Genomic DNA, 21,415 nt, shown 5'->3' with positions numbered 1-21,415 from the left:
TATGAGTGTATATTATGGCAGGTCTTCAGCATCATCTTCTTGGACACCCCTTCCTTAAAAAGCCTCCTGTGGTTTCTCATTACTTTTGCAGTAAAGAAAAAAAAAATATTTTACTTGCTCTACAAAGACCAAAGCCCTCAGAACGTGGCTTTGTCCTAGCCCTTGAAGATGCTCCTCAAGCACTGGTTTTCCCATCCCCTCTGTCCCTGGGTTTTCCCAGAGCCTATGGCCTCTGCTTGGATTATGCTCTTTTCTTCTTCTCCAAATTAATCCCCGCCCCACCTTTTAATTTTATCCCAAGGCTCACTTCTCAGGGAAAACATGATTTTCATGACTAGGTCGAAGCCTTCACTTTACCCAGTCTCCCCATTCACCTTATGGATTCTCCAAGCTTCAAGTTCCTTTGTCTCCATTTACAATTTCACTTGGTAACCCCATGCACAAGATTGCTGGATGGAAGTCTCTCACTGCCATCACTCTCCCTGGCCCCAAAGCAGTCAATTAGTGGGCATACCTCTATTTCACTTTCCTCATGCCATCTTTAACTCTAGCTGTCGTACATCAAAATTTATCTCCCTGCTCTGCAATGTAGTTCTCTTTAAGTTTTTATTTGCATTAAAAATGACAACATTCCCTTCACTGCCAGGGCTTCTGTTGTTAGAACTCCTTGTGAGTACTTACCCTTACATAGACAACCTTGACAGTGGAACGCTCAACATATCTTCTTGGTTTGTGTTCTTCTTTTCATTTTTACTGCCATCTTCAAGTTCAAGGTCTCATCACTTCCACTTTAGACTACTACAGCACTGCTCCACATGTGTTAGGCCATACACATCCGAATCATTAGATTCATGGGTTCAGCTCATTACAATACCAGTGCCTTATCCCAGTTCAAAAGAATCTGGATCCCTGGGGCTAAAGCTTTAGGATCTGCATTTGAGGAAGTTCTTGGATCATTCCTCTGCACACAGAAGTTTGAGAATCATTAAACTGAAATAACTTTAACTCTGTAAGCGTTATCCAATCCTAATCTTTCCTGCTTCAAGTGAACCTAGATATTCCTTCCACATTAATATCCAAGGAATTATCCCAAGAGCAAAACACTCAAACAAAAACACATATATTCTGAAACTCCATTGTAGGCCTATAGAATTAAGAATCCATTTAAAGTTTAGAAAGGAGGCACTTGTTGGGATGGCACTGGGTGTTGTATGTAAGCGATGAATCACGGAATCTACCCCCGAAACCAAAAGCACACTGTATATACTCTATGTTACCTAACTTGACAATAAATTATATTTTAAAAATAATAAAGTGTAGAAAGGATGTTTTCCCTTCTCTATTTTATTCCAACTTATTTTTCTACATATACTTCATTCTTTTTTAAAGACAAATTACAAGACATATTTCTGGAGATTTTTCTCTGTATCAGGTTAACACTTCTATGCCTGGTTACAAATAAGTTGCTTTTTTCCACTTAAAATGGGCTCGCTCCAACATATGCCTCAAATTTCAAACTTTTGTGCTCACTGCAAATGAAATCTTTTAATTATTCTTTGGTGATCACTTGAGTGGTGACAGCCAAAAATTTTATTAGGTGTCTAGAATTTCAATGACAGCTTTTCCATGTTTTCCCAACCTAGTTTCATCATGCTTTTCAAAATATCATAAAGACTGCTGAAGCGACTCTCATCTCTCCTTTTATCTCATGTGGCCTATGCTTCCCAGTTCGAAAGAGATGTGTCTTCATATATTTAGGTATTTGGTACATCTGCTGCTTCCACCTAATCCAGGTGGCACCTTTGATGTTGGGACAATTCAGAGGCCGCTGCCTTGAGAACTCAATGCAAGTATTGTATCCATAGAACCCAAATGTCTGTAATTAATGAGTTGGCAATGATGCCCTCTTCTGGAGAGTTTTCCTATTGGAGGAGAAGCACTTCTTTCTTGTCTCTTCCAAATGACACCTTCTGCCCCCAACTACTTTTGGAGTTTCCCACCCCCAACTTCTTTTGATCACTGATGCTTTCATTTTGTTCAGGTTTCAATAATTAACGACTAATACCCCATCTTAATTTACAAGCAACTGAGAAATGAGAAGTCAGATTAATGTAGATTAAGCAGCCATGACTGTTTAAAACTGGCCTCAAAGATGGAGTTTAGGTATGGCCAAATGGCCACATAGCACTCACTTGAATTAGAATGACTAACTCAACTGAATAACCAACAGGATAGGCTCCATTTTGTGAGGCAGAAGAATGGACAAGAGTGGACCTGCTGGATAGAAAGATTTCTTCCTGATCTTGATATTCTGTTCTATTTTGGAGAGCTCCCCACAGAACACTTCAGATGATCTATGCCCCTCGTTCACTTCTTTCATCTGATTAGAAAGTTTGGAAAGAAACAGCTTCACAAGAGACCGCCTCCTCATTCCCATGCTTTCCTTTTCTCTTCTTTTCTTTTCTCATTTTTCTTTATAATCTGGGTGTCCAGTCTCCCAGAAAGAACATGAATCCTATCTGCTTCCTCACGGCACAGGTATAAGGGGCAAACTTCCTTTGGAAAACACTCTGTAGTCCAGTTTGACCAGGGTTATGCTAGGTAAATCTTTAATTATGAGCCACATTCTCCAATATTTTATCAGGAATCAAGGTGCTATCACCGAAAAATGTTTGTCTGTGAAAATAGACCATTTCCCTAGTATAAAAAACAACAACAACAACAACAACAAAAACCTCCTTTTACTCTCTATTCCTCTTGGAATAAAAACCAAAGTACACATACTGGCTGGCCTCAAGTCCTTTTCAAGATGGGTCCCTAACAGCTATCTATTCTAATCTCCTTCTCCTGCTTACCTCAATTCTCTTTCCTGTAGTCATTTTGGCCTTCTTGTTTGTCTGTAAATACATAAGACATTTACTTGACCTATTCCTCCACCTGGGTTCTCTTTCTCTAGATAACTCCCTCAAGCACTTACCTTTGCTGAAGGCTCACCTTCTCAGTAAGGCCTCCCCTGAAACCTTATTACCCTGTTCAACACCGCAACCCAGTCCCACCTCCTGCACCCCCATGTTTACTTCATGTTGTACACTTTACTTTTTTTTTTACATCATCTCCAAATATACCCTGCACTTTACTTATTTATTTTATTATTCGTTAAATCTTTCTCCCAAGTGAAAGTTACACTAGGGTGGCACTTTTTGTATTTTTGTTCCATGACCTATCCTAAGCACACAGAATAGTTCCAAGCAAGTAGGGGGCAATCAACATGGGGGAGAAGTAAGCCTGGGACAGAGGTCATGACCAAGGCCGAGGTCATCACACTAGTACCTATATAGACGATATCCCTGGAGTATAAGAGCAAAACAAATGGTAATTATTCAAAAATTATAATTTGTTTTCCCATTTTGTACCACTTGAGTGCTTTGCTGCTAAATATGTTTGTAACTTCAACCAATATATAGTGTTACTTACTTTTCTAAACATTAGATCAAATTATTTAAACAATGCCTAGTACTACAAGTCATTTAATATGTGACAGTTTTGTGTACGAGAAATTGACAATGTATTTGCTATAATTAGATCTATATATTTTTTTTTAATTTATTTTTTTAATGTTTATTTATTATTGAGACAGAGAGAGACAGAGCATGAACGGGGAAGGGGCAGAGAGAGAGGGAGATACAGACTCTGAAGCAGGCTCCAGGCTCCCAACTGTCAGCACAGAGCCGGACGCGGGGCTTGAACTCACAGACCTTGAGATCATGACCTGAGCCGAAGTCGGACGCTCAACCGACGGACCCACGCAGGCGCCCCTAGTTCTATATATTTTTATGCGACAGAATGAATAATTAAAGCTTAGAAACCCTCCCTGCTGACTATTATGTGTTTGACGGAAATTTGTTGTTGATGTTATCATTATTGTTGGAATGTACAAGTGTGGACGAAGGGTTTTTAGAGAGAAATAATCAAAAGTGGGGCCGTCATATATTTGTGGATTGGTCTGTGGTATCCATTCAACTTTCTTGCAGTCTGCTTACCTGTGATACATAGGCTGGAAAGTTAAACCCCATGGACCTAATTCTTAGTATGTAGAGTTTTGGTTGGAGACGAGGGACTGCCAATTGGGTATGTTTACTGAGATTTGAAGGTTGAAGGTAATAAAGAGTACCATTCTACAGTTAATGTCAATGCTGAAGATATTAGGTTCTCTACTGAAGTGTTCAGATGTCCATTCACTGTCTTCATGGGTGACAGACAGCTGTTATAGTTCTATAGCTTCCAGATTTTTGATTTACAACTAGAGTGGTATGTTCTTTTTTTTTTTTTTTTTTTTTAAATTTTTTTCAACGTTTATTTATTTTTGGGACAGAGAGAGACAGAGCATGAACGGGGGAGGGGCAGAGAGAGAGGGAGACACAGAATCGGAAACAGGCTCCAGGCTCTGAGCCATCAGCCCAGAGCCCGACGCGGGGCTCGAACTCACGGACCGCGGGATCGTGACCTGGCTGAAGTCGGACGCTTAACCGACTGCGCCACCCAGGCGCCCCAAAGAGTGGTATGTTCTTGAATTCAACAATTCTTCCTAGTTCCTGCCATTCCTGTTTAGTGCAGATATGGAAGCTCCCATGTTGCTCTAGTCTGTATGTAGTATCGTTTAGCAATTGTTCTTGAGGACAAGCCTAGACTCTGCTTCTCTAGCTGTTTCAAAGGTTTTTCAATTACCTAATTACTTGTAACAAAAAAGAATGTGTTATGTTTAAAATAGTTGGAGAAATTTCTTTTCCTTCCTCTTATCTGGGATTTATTATCACATACTGTAAGAATTCTCAAATGATACCTCCAACTGTATTATTCATATATTGTGCCCTTGGCCCAAATGCAAGTTTCTCCTACATTAAAACTAAATCATTTCACTTGCATCTGTATGAATTCTTGATCATTATGAATAATAATGGGTGCATAGTAAGCACTTACTTATTTCAATGAATGCATTTTCATATTCTTACTATAATTGTATTTAGAGAATAAATATTTATTAGATACCTTTTATGTTCTAGATACTATTCCATGTACAGAAGTAATGAAGTGGGTTTTATTTTTCTTACTTTTTTTAAACTATGTTACCTATTATTATTTTGCAATATATTTCAAAAAAAATGCAGTTGCTGTTGCCTTAACTGCTATAAGACCCTCATAAGCAAAGCAAGTCCACCTGTAGCATTTGTCCTTTTTACCACTGATTGGGGGAAAATGTCCAATAAAGTGTAAAATGCAGCATATGCAATCATGGAATCTAAAAACTTTTCATGATAACGTGTTGCAGATTGCACTTGACAGTTCACCACTACAACGGAAACCTGGACCCTTCTTGATTCACGCAGTCTTTGAGACCCAAACTAGAGTCATCAGGAAAATGACCTGTATGCAAAGTTTGCAGCTGTGCTCAGTTAATTGGCTCCATCCTCCAGGAGTAAGCCCACCCGGGACACTGAGCTGTTCTGCTCCTTTGTGGGACTCTATTTCCACAGGCTTATCTCAGATTGGGACCAGCATCTCTTCTCCAATCTCACTTTTCACCCAACTCGCTGAGCCTTCATATCCTTGGTTGATACTATTGTTGATGCCAAAGCGTCGGCTTTCAAATCTGAATGGACCTGCAACATGCATCTTTGAACAGCCATTTGAAAAGTAAAGCTTAATAACACCTTTCATTTGTAACAAAGTCTCTTCACAGAGATTTCTCCAAGACTTATTACCAAGACCATCTATGTGCAAAACCACTGCTTTGGAGCATTTGCTTGTAGTTCCCAGAAAAACAAAACAAAACAAAACAAAACAAAAACTGAGCTTTCCTTCTACATGAATTCATTTATTTTAAACCAACACCATCTGCTGTCTTGAAAGACCTCATAAAGAATGTCATACATTTCAGAAGCCAGCAGTTTTGTATCTCCTGGAATTGTAGTCTTCTGTATAATGTTTTGCAAGCTTAGCATCATCCCCAGTTCTCCGTCCATCTTTTCTCTGTTAGCGTGGCATTCTGCCAAGTACTGAAGAGCGAGCAAAGCCAAATGGACAACAGAGGGGTTGGGAAGGTCTATAAGTAAAATAAGGTCAGGCAGACATCCATGACATCGTAGACAATGGTTCTTCTACTTAATAGATCTTTTGGTGGATCTCGTAACTGGTTAACTAATGTGAGAGAACATTAGGTTCTTTATTCATAGTAGAAGAGGAAGAATTCATCCTCTATGCCATACACAAACAAAATCTTCTTAAATTCACACCAGAGCTTCAGGAGTCCAGAGCCTGTTGCACTATCAAGGTCACACCAACACATGAGGTAGAGGGACCCAGGAGTCACAGAGCGGGTCCCTCTATTTAGAGCCATGATCTCAGCAATGGCAAATGACCAGGCTAACTCTGGGAACCAAGGAGTGAGAAAGCTGGTGACAAAAGGTTCTACAGACTCACCCATGACCCTGCAACATCCGTCAGCTCTTGATTTTTATCTTATGGGGCATATAGATTAGTGGAAGTTTTCAAGTAGCAAGGCATAGCAGAAAATGTCTTTATTTGTTCCTGTTGATACAAGGTTGTCTTAATTTTACTCTGAAACAATATGTTTTTGAGCATTTTTTTTTGGTAGCTAGACACATTTCTTTCTCTAAGTAGTTTTTATGACATTCTTTTTAAAATGGTGATGATGTTGGTAAATTCCAATTTTCTTATCAGTCCCCCAAATCATGTAAGATCATACACAAATATCTAACTGGTTTTCGCGCTCTGTTTTAAGTATCTGTGGATTCATAACGAAATAAGCATTGATGTTTTAATACTAGAATCAAATTCAAAGAGCAATAATTACTGTTTTATATATTAAATGTTCTATTATAAATTATATTTCATTGTATCAAATAAAATAATTTATATATTAAAGAATTCCATTGAAAATGGGAGAATTTAGTATAAAGATGTAGTCAAAAACTGGTTTGTCTGATCCCCAGAATTCCACCACTGTATTTCTTCTTTGCATCTATGTATCTATCTATAGAGAGAGAGATCAAAGTTGAAGACATCCTAATACCTTCATTATGAATCATCATTATAATACTAAAAAACTCTTCCCTGCTGTTTGCAGATGATTGAATATGTCCTGTATGACTTAACAAGACACATTATTTAATATCTTTGCAGAACTGAGGGAACGCTCGGAACACTCGGAACACTTCTAATACCATTAAATCTAAGATTATTCTTACATAACTTGTCTTCATGGTCATGACATCTTGACACTATGATCTTCCTCAAGCTTTCGAGTAACAAACAAACCAAACTGTTAACTCTTTAGTTTTGAACCAGATTATCTCCTTCATCTATCATTGAGAGAATCAAGAGAATCACTGGTTTTTCTGACTAATGTTGTCAACAATTAATTTCCATACCTACATTGCTGTAGATTTTTTCAAGGAAACTCCAGTACGATGAACTTGGTGATTCTAACGTCAAAACTCACTTGAAGGTTTGTTGTTGGTTTTGTTTATGTATAATGTGTGTGTGTATAGATATACACACACACACAGATATTTAGATAGGTATTTATATAGACAGATGATAGATTATAGATGATAGATAGATAGATAGATAGATAGACAGATAGACATATCCCAGATATCTTAGTGTAAATATGGCCTTTCACATTCTTTCATTTGGTGACATCACCAAAGTTTCCCTAAGAAATAAATTTTTATTTTTCTTTCATGATTTTAAATATTCCTGCTGACTTTTAGAGCACTAGGAAGAAACTCCCATTGCTTCAAACATATCTGAGTGTAAGCAGGACCACCAATGACCTCAGAGATTAGGGAACAATTAATCCTTTTAAGCTGACACCAACTGTTTCTACTCTTACTATTAATGTTACCACCACTGCACCTTTAAATTCCTACTGTCTTTTTTACACACTCTGCCTCAGTCCTTTGGGGAATTATTATTGTCAGCAATATATATATTTTTTTCATTCTCGCTTCAGTGCTTCACAGATGAGTGCAAATTTCTGCAATTTCCACTTCTCCCTCCAAGTCTTTTCTTCCTCACCCCTGCCTGGCTCCTTTTTTTCAATCCTCTGACTCCTCTCATGTAGCTAAAAAGGACCCTGTGTTTACACTGATAAATTTAAAAAGACTCATGCCCTTAAGGAACTCATCGCCTACCAGGGAAAACCCAGTGATAAACAAGCAAACGTAATATGTGTTGCCCACTGATGTCACCCAAAGGGGAAGTTGTCACCTATCCCAGAAACCTGATTGTTTCCAGGAGCAAGAATGTGACAACCGGTTTTCTCTGGGCTCTCTGCCTTGATGTCATGCCTGACATTTTCAGCATTCTGGGAAATGGAAGAAGTATACAAATATTGTCCAGAGTACAGAGAATGGAAAAACCTAACAGGGCCATATTTGAGAAAAATTGACCAAACCACAGCAGAGAAGTACCTAATAATTGTTCAAACTAAAAGCTAATAGTCGTAGAGTGCAAATCATACACCAACCAAAGGTCTAACTGTACTAATACTTTATGTGTGTATTAATTAAATCATTAATGAAAATGGTTTACATGTGAGGGAATGAAGGCCCTAAGAAGATAAACGTGTCCAAGATTAGAAAGGGAGTAAGTGGCAGAGATATGACCTGAGCCCAGGATGTCTGGCTACAGATACAGGCCTCTTAAACCCCATAGTATATAATTTCCTCGTAGAATCTGGAAATTTTTCTGGGATGCCGTAAAATCTAATTGTGCCACACACATATACATAGCACACATGTGTTCACACACATATACATGTAATATTCATATAGCAGCTAACAGATCACAAAGTATTCTCACATGTAAGCCTCAATCACATCCACAACCCTCGATGTTAACTAGGATCAAAATGCATAAAAAAAAAATCCTAAAGCTTCTAAGTCTGAAGAGAGTTATCCAAATTTACATTGATTATAAGATTTGCCTCTAAGTCTTCCAACTGCATGGCCAGACGTTCCCCATAGCTATATCAATATTGCTTTTAAAACCTGATATAAAACCCAAATAAGAAAATAATGGATAGATACAGCTGGGACTGATCTCCTTTACGGATGGTTTTTATGTGTTATGATTGAAGACACTTGTTAGTCCTTCTCAGTTTCATCTAAGCAGTGGAAACGGCATATAGTAATTTATCCTCATGGAAACCAATTATATTTTCAAAGATACTGTGGTTGAAATTATAGTTATATATTATATATACCTATACATGATATTCGCGTTATAATTATAATGTGAAATATTTTATTAAGATTTCTTGGAACATACAAGATATCACTCTACCTCAGGGCCTTTGCACGGACAGTTTCTTATGTCTGAAGGGCCCTCTTCCTTATCCACATGGCTTGCTCCTCACCCCCTTGTCTTTGACCAAATGTTTCTTCTTCAAAGACTTTTTGCTGATCAATCTTTAAAACTGTAGTCTTCCTTCCCACTCTCCTACTGCTGGTTCCTCATTTTCTTTCTTTCCTGCTATATCCGTTAACATTTATGATCATCTGGAATACATTGGAGGTATTTATTTGCTTATCTTTTGTATACATTTCCATGGCAATATAAGCTCAAAAAGAGGAAGAGTTTTTAATTGTTTTTTTTTCAACGTTTATTTATTTTTGTGACAGAGAGAGACAGAGCATGAACGGGGGAGGGGCAGAGAGAGAGGGAGACACAGAATCAGAAACAGGCTCCAGGCTCCGAGCCATCAGCCTAGAGCCTGACGCGGGGCTCGAACTCACGGACCGCGAGATCGTGACCTGGCTGAAGTCGGACGCTTAACCGACTGCGCCACCCAGGCGCCCCTTTAATTGTTTTTTATACACTACTCTATCACAACAATTTTCCGGGGTATGTTAGGCCTTCTATCTATTTTTCATCTATCTATCATCTATCTATCTATCATCTATCTATCTATCTATCTATCATCATTATGTGTTGAATAAAATATATGTATTTTTTACTCTCTAAGTTAACCATACAACAAGTTGTACCTGTATCAGCATGTACCATTTTGATGTGTTACATCATTTTCATGGCTAATATGTCTGAATGCACATTTGCACCAAATGACACAATTGTATTTTCCTTACCATAATTATACAGCTAGAAAGGGTAAAAATAATAATGGATGATACCTATATCACCTTACATGTGCCAGGCACTTTTTAAACACTCTACTTACAGTAACTCATTTATTCCTTACAACAATACTTTGAGATAGCTATTATTATATTATCCTCACTTTATTGGATGTTAAAAATAAGGTACAAATGGTACATGGTCAAACTGCATAGTCAATTATTTCTCGGAATTCTATTTTCATCTACTTTTGGTGAAATCTTTTATTGTTGGTATAATGTTGCAGATATGCAACATCCAACAAAAACACATTTTTACCAAATTGTTATTAACTGTAAATACTCCTCAATGCTTTCTTGTGTTTCATAACTTATTTGGAACTTTTGTATATAACACTGCCACTGATTAGAACAATTTTGCAGTTTAGATTACCAAACAAAGCACCATCGTATGCTTGGAAATATTTGTAGTATTGCTATGAAAATGACTTTCAGATAAATTTTGAACAAAGAGTTATGCTAAATAAGTGAGAATAGGAAAATTAGTCAGCATTCATTCTAAAGAAATAACACAAATTTCTATTAAGTATTTTCAGCTAGATTGCAAATGCTTCTTATGAGAAAATTAATCTTATTCATAGCATACATTAAAAAATGTAAGCATAAGACTTCAAATACATGGAGAGTTATTGATGTGCTGTATGCTTCATAAAGTTTATTCCTCATATCTGTTCTGTTATTAATATAAAAGAATTATATATTAAAAATACAGAAAAGGTTTTTAGATCATTTAAAATCCATTAAAAGCTGAGATATTCTTATAATTAATTTTCCACTGAGATGAGAATTCAGAACCTTGAAATAACTTGCAGATGGGCATTGTCATAGTGAAGAGAACCTTTGTCATCTTCCAAGAATTATTTTACTCCCTAGTAAAAATTCAAGGAACATTTGTGTTCCACAATCAAGGTTGGCGGGCTGGTTCTTGGAAGGAAGATTGGGTGGCTTTCAATGCAATTTAATTTTAATGATATTTATTGAACTTAAAATGTTTTTCCTGTTAGCTTCTTCTTATTTTTTTTATATTTTAAATTTTTTTAACGTTTATTTATTTTTGAGACAGAGAGAGACAGAACATGAATGGGGGAGGGTCAGAGAGAGGGAGACACGGAATCTGAAGGGGGCTCCAGTCTCTGAGCTGTCAGCACAGAGCCCGACGTGGGGCTCGAACTCACGGACTGTGAGATCATGACCTGAGCCAAAGCTGGACGCCCAACCAACTGAGCCACCCAGGCGCCCCTAGCTTCTTCTTTTTAAATGGAAATACCCCTTGGAAAGAAGGTATTTGTCAACTCAGTTTTTTATGCCTTCATTCCTTTCCTGATTCTTGAAAGAGTGACATAGACCAAGGCAACTGATTCTGTGCTAATAATAATAGGGAAAAAAAGGTTTTCATCACGGCACGTCATGATGAACATTGTCACTAGCATAAGTTTTTCATTAGAACAATTTATTAGTTGTTTATTATTGTGAAACATATTACCCCTAAAATTACCGATAGAATACAACACACATTTAAAACCTCATAGTTTCTGTGAGCCATGAATCTGTGAACTGCAGTCATCACAAGGCTAGATTGGATCCTCTTTCTGGCTTAGTCTCTTGATGATGGGCAGGGTTTAGCTCCTCCGATGTGGTCAGTCCCTCACAAGCTGTTGTCTCGAAACCTCCCTCAATTCCCTGTCACATGGACCACTCTATAGAGCAATTTACAACATGGCCCCTTGCTTCATTAGAGTATGGAAAGGGCAAGACACATTGCCTCCAGAAAGAGAAAGCTAGCAAGCAGAAGTCACAGAGCTTTGTAGTGTAATTACGGAAGTGATATTATGTCTCACTTGGCTTATTTTATTCATTAGAAACAAGTCACTAGGTCCAGTATACGCTAACAAAGCTAATAATCATCTTTAGCTTGTAAAATAAGTTATTTATTCATTTAAAAACATGTGAGAGAACTTCATTTTTTATGGTAAATCACAGAATATCAGTTTAATTTCCTACAATCAACTGGAGTGTTTCCTTTGCAATTTAAATATGTTCTCATGTCCAAAATGAAAACAACAACAACAACAACACATTTTATGGTTTCACCCTATCAATAGAGAGAGCATTCTTGACAGAGCATTCTACACTCAAGAGGTCAGTTTTCTCACTACCAAGTCTCCTCCAAGCCCCAATACAAATAGACTCTCCTCCACCACGCCATTGAATCGCCCTTTTTGTTGTTTTCCATGTCAACAAATCCAAAGGACATTGGTTGGCCTTTATTGGCTGACCTAGTGTCATTGTTTTACATAGTTGTTCCTCCCTCTCTTGAAACAGAACTTTCTTTATCCATGCACTGTGCAGTCACACTATACAGTCACAATATGGTCACAAGGGATCCACTGAGACAGACAAATCTCCATTTTCTTCTGTGTTAATTTGGGAACCTAAGTACTGTGGCTACAGAGAGATGGGTCTTTGCATCAGGGACACATTTTTGAGAGGGGCCTTCTTTTCCTCAAAGAAAAATCAATAGTGATGAAAGCTCTCCCAAGAAGGAAAAGGCCCTTGGGGGCAGAAAGATCCATCTGGCTCTAAAGCTGCCTTCCTGGAAACAGAATTAGTACACATGGTTCCCTTCTGCCATTTTCTCTTTCCCCAAGGGAAATGAATGACTTCAGGAGTTGAACACTTAGGAACAATGTATTTAATCAAGAGTGAGAAGAATTAATTATTAGCACCATATATAAAAGTGCCTACCATAGTCTTACATATTTTCTGTCCCAATCCATGGCTTATAAGAAATTCTTCAGACATAATAAAGGTATTGTTTTTGATAAAAATAACACATATTTCTAGAAATAACTTTATTGCCAAATGTTGATTTTAGTATTACTGCCAAGCACACTAGTTATAAAATTACACATATTCTACTAACTGCTATTTTGGGACCATGTTATTTGAAACAGGTGATTACTGAAGGTGTTGCAATTTTTCTAGCATATTGCTTATTCAATATTTGATAAGTGTTGCTAGCAAACTATTTGGAATGGAAACATTGAAGACAGGTATGAGATATTTGGCCAAGGTTTTGTGATTACATGTGAAATATTTTGACAGGAGCTATGTATAGGGAAAACCTTTAGAGACAAAAAACAGGATTTTCTAGTAGGTAGCTAATGTGATGTATTTCTTTAAACAACTAGATAATCTGAATACATTTTCAAGTTCTAGTGCCTTCTTGATCTCTATTAACACCAAAGACATCACTTTGGGTGCTAAAGTAATAATTTCAAAACAATGTAGAAGTGACTTTTGAATTACTTTACATGAAAAAAATTTTATTCATACATAGCATTATTAGTATTTTCTTATAATATATAACACATTATCCCTTGTATCATAGTTTCTTTTCTACTTATTTTTATTTTTACTATTTTTTAATACATGTTTTTTCTTCTGCTATAGCAAGGGTTCAGGATTTGGAGATTCTGACATTTGTTCTCTCATGAATTCTCTGGTCTTTAGTTTCCTGGTCTCTAAATGTGGATATTGGACTCAATGCTGTATAACATCTCATCTAGATGTATCCTATGAGTTAATGAGCATCAGTTCCTTCAGAGAAAGATTTGTACCATTCTTTCACTTATTTTCTAATGGGATTTAGTATGTGGTAGGCACTTCATAAATATTTGGGAAAAGATTAAGTTAATGCATATTAATATTATTTTACATTAACTTTATTTAATATTTGTTAAATATTTGTGTGTTAGATAGGATCTTAGAAAAGAAAAAAAAGACATCAGGTAAAACCTAAGTTACTCTGAAAAGGCAATACATATTTAATTAATAATGCATCAATATTTGTTCCTTAATTGTGATGAATGCACCGTATTTTATAAAATGTTAATAATAGGGGATACGGGGTGAAGGGTATACAGAAACATTCTGTAATAGCTTCTGAATTTTTCTATAAATCAAAAACTATTCTACAAATGAAAGTTTGTTGAAAAGCAAACAAAATATTTCTTTTGTTCATTGGGTATGGAGGTTGTCCTTTTCTTAATGTTTATTTTCCAAATAATCCTTAAAGTTTTATCAATTAATTTTTCCTGAGAACTTGTTAGGAAATATTTAAACAATAGAAAATTAGCTACTTTTTTTGTTTATAATTAGCACATCTGGGAGGTATAAGTTTATCCTTTAAAACTTCAGCCTCTTTTCTTTTCCTCAGATCAAAAACAAACATTGAAAAAAAAAACTTGTTTTTGTATATCTCTCCACATCAGCACATTTTTTTTTTACTTTTAATCACAAATATGTCAAGATACTAAAATATCAAATGATATAAAAGGCAAATCAGCAATCAAGACAAGTTCTTATTCCCTGCAGAAACAACGATGAGTCACTTTATACAACTGCCTTAAGAATTCAAGGTCAAAATATAGTCTCTTTAATTGTTAAGTGCTGTCAAATACAATAAAACAAAAGTTTTAAGTAAAATGAAACCAGAAAGCAAATAAATCTGTAAGGCAGTGTGAGTCTTGTTTGTGGATTATTAAACAATCTAATTTAAAAAACTGAAATCATTAAACACTGAATACAATGAAAATAATTGGAAAAACTTGCTTCTAAACCTCAGCTGAAATTAATCAGTTTCAAACATCAGGGAGGATATAGTAAGTAGACTTAATGTCTAGGGTCCCAATAAAAAGCATGTGTTTATGTTAAATGATTATCATGTAAATAGATACTTTGTTAAATCTAGCTTTTTTAAATTACACTACATATTTAATGATATTTATAAGTAAAGAAGCATAAGGTAGGTAAGACAATTTTTTTTCAGGGAACTGAATACATTAAAAGTGTATTGAAAAAAAAGTGTATTGAAATACATGCAAATATTGGATATATTGACTACATTTATAAAATAAATGTATTTCTACTATGTGTGCTGTATATATGTTGTTATATGTTCTTCAGTGTAAATCTAGCTTTATATATTATTGCACCGACTTTTCTAGGATGTGATTTTTAAGTCTGAAATAATCATTTGGATATTTGTAAGGTATTGACTTTTGTGTAACGCTTGCAAATTGTGTCGGTATTATAATTTTGCTTGCATGCTCCAGTTTACAATACTTTAAAAGTGCTGTGCACTGATAGGTCAATGAATATGCATTGCATGAACGAATGAATGGATGAATGATTGGCTTCATGAGGTACTAAAGATGCTTTCTCTGTCTACAATACACTTCCTCCTACTCACTAGTGATCAAATCCTCGTGCAGTTATTAAGGCCCATTTTAACTGGTAATATTTCCGTTGAATACTTTTCTCCGCTTTCATATACTCCTTCACTTTTTTGAAGCTCCACAATACTTTGTAGCTTCCTTGCATCACTCATATATCTCTGCTTCATATTTTTCAGTCCAGTGTGTACTGGCCAGTCACCTTGAAAGAACGCGTCTTACTCAGGTAAATGCACGCCAGGAACTTGAAGGAAAGTAACCCTCTAAAAGTATCCACGCATAAACAACTATCAACACTGTCCTCAAGTCTTGCAGCTCCTTTTTAGCTATATCCTTTTTTTTTTTTTTTAATGTTTACTCACTTTTTTGAGACAGAGACAGAGTATGAGCAGGGCAGGGGCAGAGAGAGAGAGGAAGATACAGAATCTGAAGCATTTTCCAGGCTCTGAGCTGTCAGCACAGAGCCCGATGCAGGGCTCGAACGTAGGAACCATGAGATTATGACCTGAGCCGAAGTTGGACGCTGGCTCCAACTGAGCCACTGAGCCACCCAAGCACCCCTAGCTATATATATCCTTTCTTATCTCTCCACTCCTATTCCCATTACAATTCAAAGTACCGTCTTTATATTGATCATTCTAGAATCTTTTCTTCTTGCTTGGCTATGGCACCTTCAATTTACTTCATGGTGCAGATTTTAAGATGTGTCCTTCAGTCTCATGTCCCTCTACAATTGGTCAGATGCACTTCTCTGCACCTCATTCTGACCCCCTCAATCCTTTGGATTTAATAAATAGATACTCTCTCCATCTTTTCTTATTTGTGTTCTTGTCTCAGATTATAAACTGTTTCTACTCTCAGTTCTGCCACATAAACTTGAGTGTCTCCAATTTCTATATTTCAATTTCTTTCTCAGCAAAACAGCGAACAGTAAACATAACACTGGTAAGAGGACCTGCCTATTTGCAGTAGTATCCGGCAGACATTAAGGGCTCTGTAGAAGTTTGCTATTCATACTTTTAAACCCGCTTATATACTCACCTCTACCTTATAGAAAGCTTCTATTCAGTGTCACATTCCAAAGAAATACATTTAATTTTCAAAAGACATCTAACACAACCTGTTACATCCTTGGTAACTCTTCCAAACTATATCCATCTCACAACAGTGTTTCTAAAAAGATATGTTTATAATCCATGTTTGCAGTTTACTTTTTCCTCTTCTGTCTTTAACTCAACTCCAAGCAGGATTTCTTCCACAAAGTTTTGCTGAAAAAGGTTGCAGGTGGCCACCTTCATGCTGAGGCTAAAAGTCAATGTATCGTGTTCATTTCTTAATAGGCGTTTTTAAAGAGTATATTTGGGGGGGGGTGCCTGGATGGCTCAGTCTCTCTCTCTCTCTCTCTCTCTCTCTCTCTCTCTCTCTCAAAAATAAATAAATAAATAAAATAGTAGATTTAGGTTTACAGCAATATAGATCAGAAGTTACAGAGATTTGGGGATGTCTGTGTGGCTCAGTCAGTTAAGTGTCCAACTGTTGACCTCGGCTCAGATCATGATTTCATGGTTCATGACTTTGAGCCCTGCATTTGGCTTTGTGCTGACAACCTGGAACCCGCTTGGAATTCTGTCTCTCCCTCTCTCTGCCCCTACCCTTTCATTCTTTCTCTCAAAATAAATAAATAAACTTTAAAAAATTCTTAAAAAAAAAAAGAAGTTACAGAGATTTCCCATATACTCTCTGCTCCTGTGCATGCATAGCCTCCCCCATTATCAACACCATCCCCCCACCAGAGTGGTCCATTTGTTAAAACTGATCAGTCTACATTGCCACAGCCTTATCACCCACAGTGCAGAGTTCACTCTTAGTGTTGTTCAACCTAGGGGATTGGACAAATGTATAATGACATGTATCAACCATTATATTATCATACAGAATAGTTTCATTGTCCTGAAATCTCCCTCTTCCTTTTTGTAAATATTGAGCAATATTTTAGAGGATTACCATCCCCATCCTTCCTTCCATGATCACTGTTTTCTTTGTCTTCTGGGATACTATATTCTTGATTTTTTTTTTTTTATTTCACTATCCCTTCTCAGTCTTCTTTGCTGGCATTCACTCCTCCAGTAGTTACCAAAATTCTTCCCCATATTCTTTTCATTGTATTTATCACTAATAGGTATCGTCAAATTACCATGTCCAAAAAGTACTGTTTATCTCTACTAAAAAAGCGGCCATCAAAATGCAGTCTACCAATGTCTTCTCCAACTCAACTGATTCTCAACTGTTCACTCTCTATCCAGTTGTATGGCTAAAAAACTGGTATCATCTGTGATTCCTCTATATCTTCTCTAGCTTCTCTAATCTGACTGGTTCTCACTGCTAATATTCGACACATCCATTTTCCCATTGCCTATTTTTGTCTCCAACTCACCAAATTTTATATCTAGCCTTTGCTTTGCCTGTACATTGTGGGGACTCCCAGATAGATTTATTCTCTGTTTTCTTTTATTCATATGAGATATACTTTCATGGATGAAACTAAAACATCCCTAGGTCTAAACTCTCAGTCTTAAATCTTTGTTTCTTATCTCACCAAGATACTGCATCCCAAGAGGATATCTCTTCTTGGATTGATAAATATCAGAGTAAACATTCAAAATGCCCCACTCAATTTCTCTGTTGTTCCACTTTCTTTTTATCTATTAATTTTCTTTTGAAATCTTTAAAAAATGACTTCAGTGTTTACTTTCTCAAGAAAAATAGCTATATTCAATAAATTTTATTGTAATACCTAATTGCAAATCGTATATGATTTAAGCATTAATCATACTCATGACTGAAAGGCTTGAAGGAATTTGCAGATACTGAAGACTATTTCAACCGCAATTAGTTTCCAAAATCATGGCTTGCCATAAGCCACTGGGGAGTGAATTTCCTGAAGTGGAACATGCCTAATCATTTCTGCTATATCCTTGGTATCCATTAAATTTTCCCCCAATGAAGTCGATCAATGCTACACAACTTAAGCATTTTAGATAATATCTAGATAATAACAATAGATTCCTCTAATGATTAGGACCAGAAAAAATGAGACATGAATTAATGTTACACTAAAATAATATCTCAAGTTAATACAATGAGTTTTTAAAAGTGTTTTCAGGATAATATATTTCAGGTCTGATTGTTAATGAAATCAAGGTCTCAAAGTATTTGTTAATATTTTGAATCATGATCGGAAACTTATCTGACTTTTTATTTTATTTTATTTCATTATATATATATTTTTTATGTTTATTCATTTTTGAAAGACAGAGAGAGACAGAGCACAAGCAGGGCTGCGGAGGAGAGAGAGGGAGACACAGCTCTATGCTTTCAGCACAGAGCCCAACGCAGGGCTCGAACTCACGACAGCGAGATAATGACCTGAGCCGAAGTCGGACACTCAACCTACTGAGCCACCCAGGTGCCCCATAAACTTATCTGAGTTTAAATTGCTGTCTTTAACATATAATATGTGGAATTTTTTTTATCTTTAGCATAGGTTGCTGTTTATTAGGGTAATACATAAAACATAATCAATTTATAATAGATGAAAGTAGAGAAAAAGAAGAACCCTATGTAACTATCACTACACACTTTCACTTCTTCTACTGTTCCATACTGTACCTGATCTTTTCCTGCAGAGATGAATCACATTTAGTTTTGATTACAGTAAAAATTTCACTGGGCTTATATTAAAAATCAGTCCCACGCTAGGGAAAAGGAAAGAGTTTTTTGGAAGTAGAGTTAACTCCTTCACATGATTGACTTGGTAATGAGACTTTTCAGTGATAACATTTTGAGCTATTTTGTTTTACAAGTTCAATATGCTTTGATCTCCTTGCCTTTCTTTAGGACATTTTTTACACTAATAATGTTGAGACAAAAAGACAGCTTCTTATTCAAAAGTAAATTTAAAAGTTTGCATTGTAAGTTGGAGCATTAAGGATATGCTTCAAAATATTCATGTACAGGAATCAGTCTATCAATAATTGACAGACAACTACCTCAAGGTAGAGACATACTTCCTTCAAAATGTATGTGATCATTTATTCATTTATCACTTTTTTTTTATTATTATTAACTGGAGATGCTCATTGATTTTGCCTCTGGGTAAATATACAGAAAGAAACAGCTTTAATCACTCCTCTACCTGATTGATCCTTTCATGTCATTTAGATAAAAGACTGAATAAATAGGACGACTTTATGCTTTGATTCACAGGTCAAGGCTCACACTCTTGTGTCTCTGGAAAGCAATTACAGAGCTATGAAATCATCAGGAGAAACAACTTTGCCTCCCTCTGGTATACACTTAAAGTTTTTGGGTGTTATTAGTTTAGCAATAAAAAATATCTTGATACTATTAGACAAACTTTAATTTCAAATGATAGGTATTTTTTGGATGTAGAAAATCAGGAGAAGGTGGTATTATTAAATAATAATAGCAATAGCAATAATAATAATGCAGTAAAACTATTATCACTATCCACTGAAGATTTACTATGTGCTAAATATTTTTTAAGTTTTTTTAAGGTTTTTAAACTTAGATACCTTATGAAACACTGTTATTGTCATCTTACAGATGAGGAAACTAAGGCACAGAAAGGCCATTGAACTTTCCCAAAGTTACTCAATTAATAAGTGAAAAGACGGGGATATGTACTCAGGTAAGCTGGTTCCAGATTTTACAATAACCGATAGCAACAACTTCTTCTTCTTCTTCTTCTTCTTCTTCTTCTTCTTCTTCTTCTTCTTTTAAGTTTGTTTATCTATTTTGACAGGGACAGAGAATGTGGGCAGGGGAGAGGCAGAGGGAGAGACTCTCAAGCAGGCTCTGAGCCACCAGTGCGGAGCCCGACCTGAGCTGAAATCAAAAGTCGGACAACCAACAGACTGAACCATCCAGGTTTCCCCAAAGCAACTTCTAGTTTCAAATGTCCATGAAGTATGACCAGGCACTCTGCATGTACTTCCATGGAACCTAGACCCAGTGCCTTAAACTCAGTCTATTTACTTTCTATGCTTGATTATTGGATTCAATCATTGACTTTAGTGCCTGCCTGTAGATCCAGTAGAGAAATATTCTGACATCTCAACTCAAAGGTCTTTTATCCTAAATTTTGTTTTTCTTCAACTTTACTGGATAGGGAATATTACATCATGTTATCAAGGATTATTCAAGCAACTACTGCCTTGTTATATTCATATTACAATATAAACTTCATAAATTATTTTAAGAAACATGATGATACTTATATTTAGCTATACATTGAGTAAGTTTTCCTCATTATGCTCATGAAGACTCATAAGACTACAGAGGTATTAAAAAGATTTAAAGTATATTTTAATTTTCAAATATGTAGAAGATATATATGAAAACTTTAGTTTCGTTGGAGATAAAATTCAAGTTAGATCTTCACTTTCAAATGTGGACAGATTAAGTGTATTTCTAATTTAAAAACAGGAAATTTAAAGATATTATTTACAGTTAACATATTAATTATACTTGACAATGCATATGTGTAATGTATACTTTTTTTTAAGTTTTTATTTATTTTGAGAGAGAGAGAGAGAGCATAAACAGGGGAGGGGCAGAGAGAGAGAGGAAGAAAGAGGATCCCAAGCAGGCTCTGAGCTACCAACAGAGAACCTGATGCGGGGCTTGAACCCACAAATCAGGAGATCATGACCTGAACCAAAATCAAGAGTCAGACACTTAACCAACTGTGCAGCCAGGCACCCCAGAAGCCTTAAATTTACACAAATAGATTTATTAATCAAATATATTTACTTATTAATTGTAAAGATGAATTTTGAGTAATGGTTTCTGTTTTAGACTTGGCTGAATATCACACAATAGGTAAGTATTTCTTTATCTTGCCTAATTCCTAGGGTTAGGACTTCCAGTACCCCA

The 21,415-nt window shown here is 36.1% G+C and overlaps 1 pseudogene; it reads right to left on the bottom strand.

Annotated features, from left to right (window-relative positions):
- Positions 1–5,408: 5,408 nt before the first annotated feature.
- On the bottom strand, positions 5,409–6,249 carry LOC124521042 (armadillo repeat-containing protein 1-like; annotated as a pseudogene).
- Positions 6,250–21,415: the final 15,166 nt, after the last annotated feature.

Source organism: Lynx rufus, unplaced genomic scaffold (assembly GCF_022079265.1).
Source record: "Lynx rufus isolate CCGP_SWC_20201006 ecotype Redwood Valley unplaced genomic scaffold, mLynRuf1.p SCAF_3, whole genome shotgun sequence".
In the NCBI taxonomy this organism is placed as follows: Eukaryota; Metazoa; Chordata; class Mammalia; order Carnivora; family Felidae; genus Lynx; species Lynx rufus.
The sequence above is the reverse complement of the archived record's forward strand: the minus strand, read 5'-3'. Positions and strand labels throughout refer to the sequence as shown.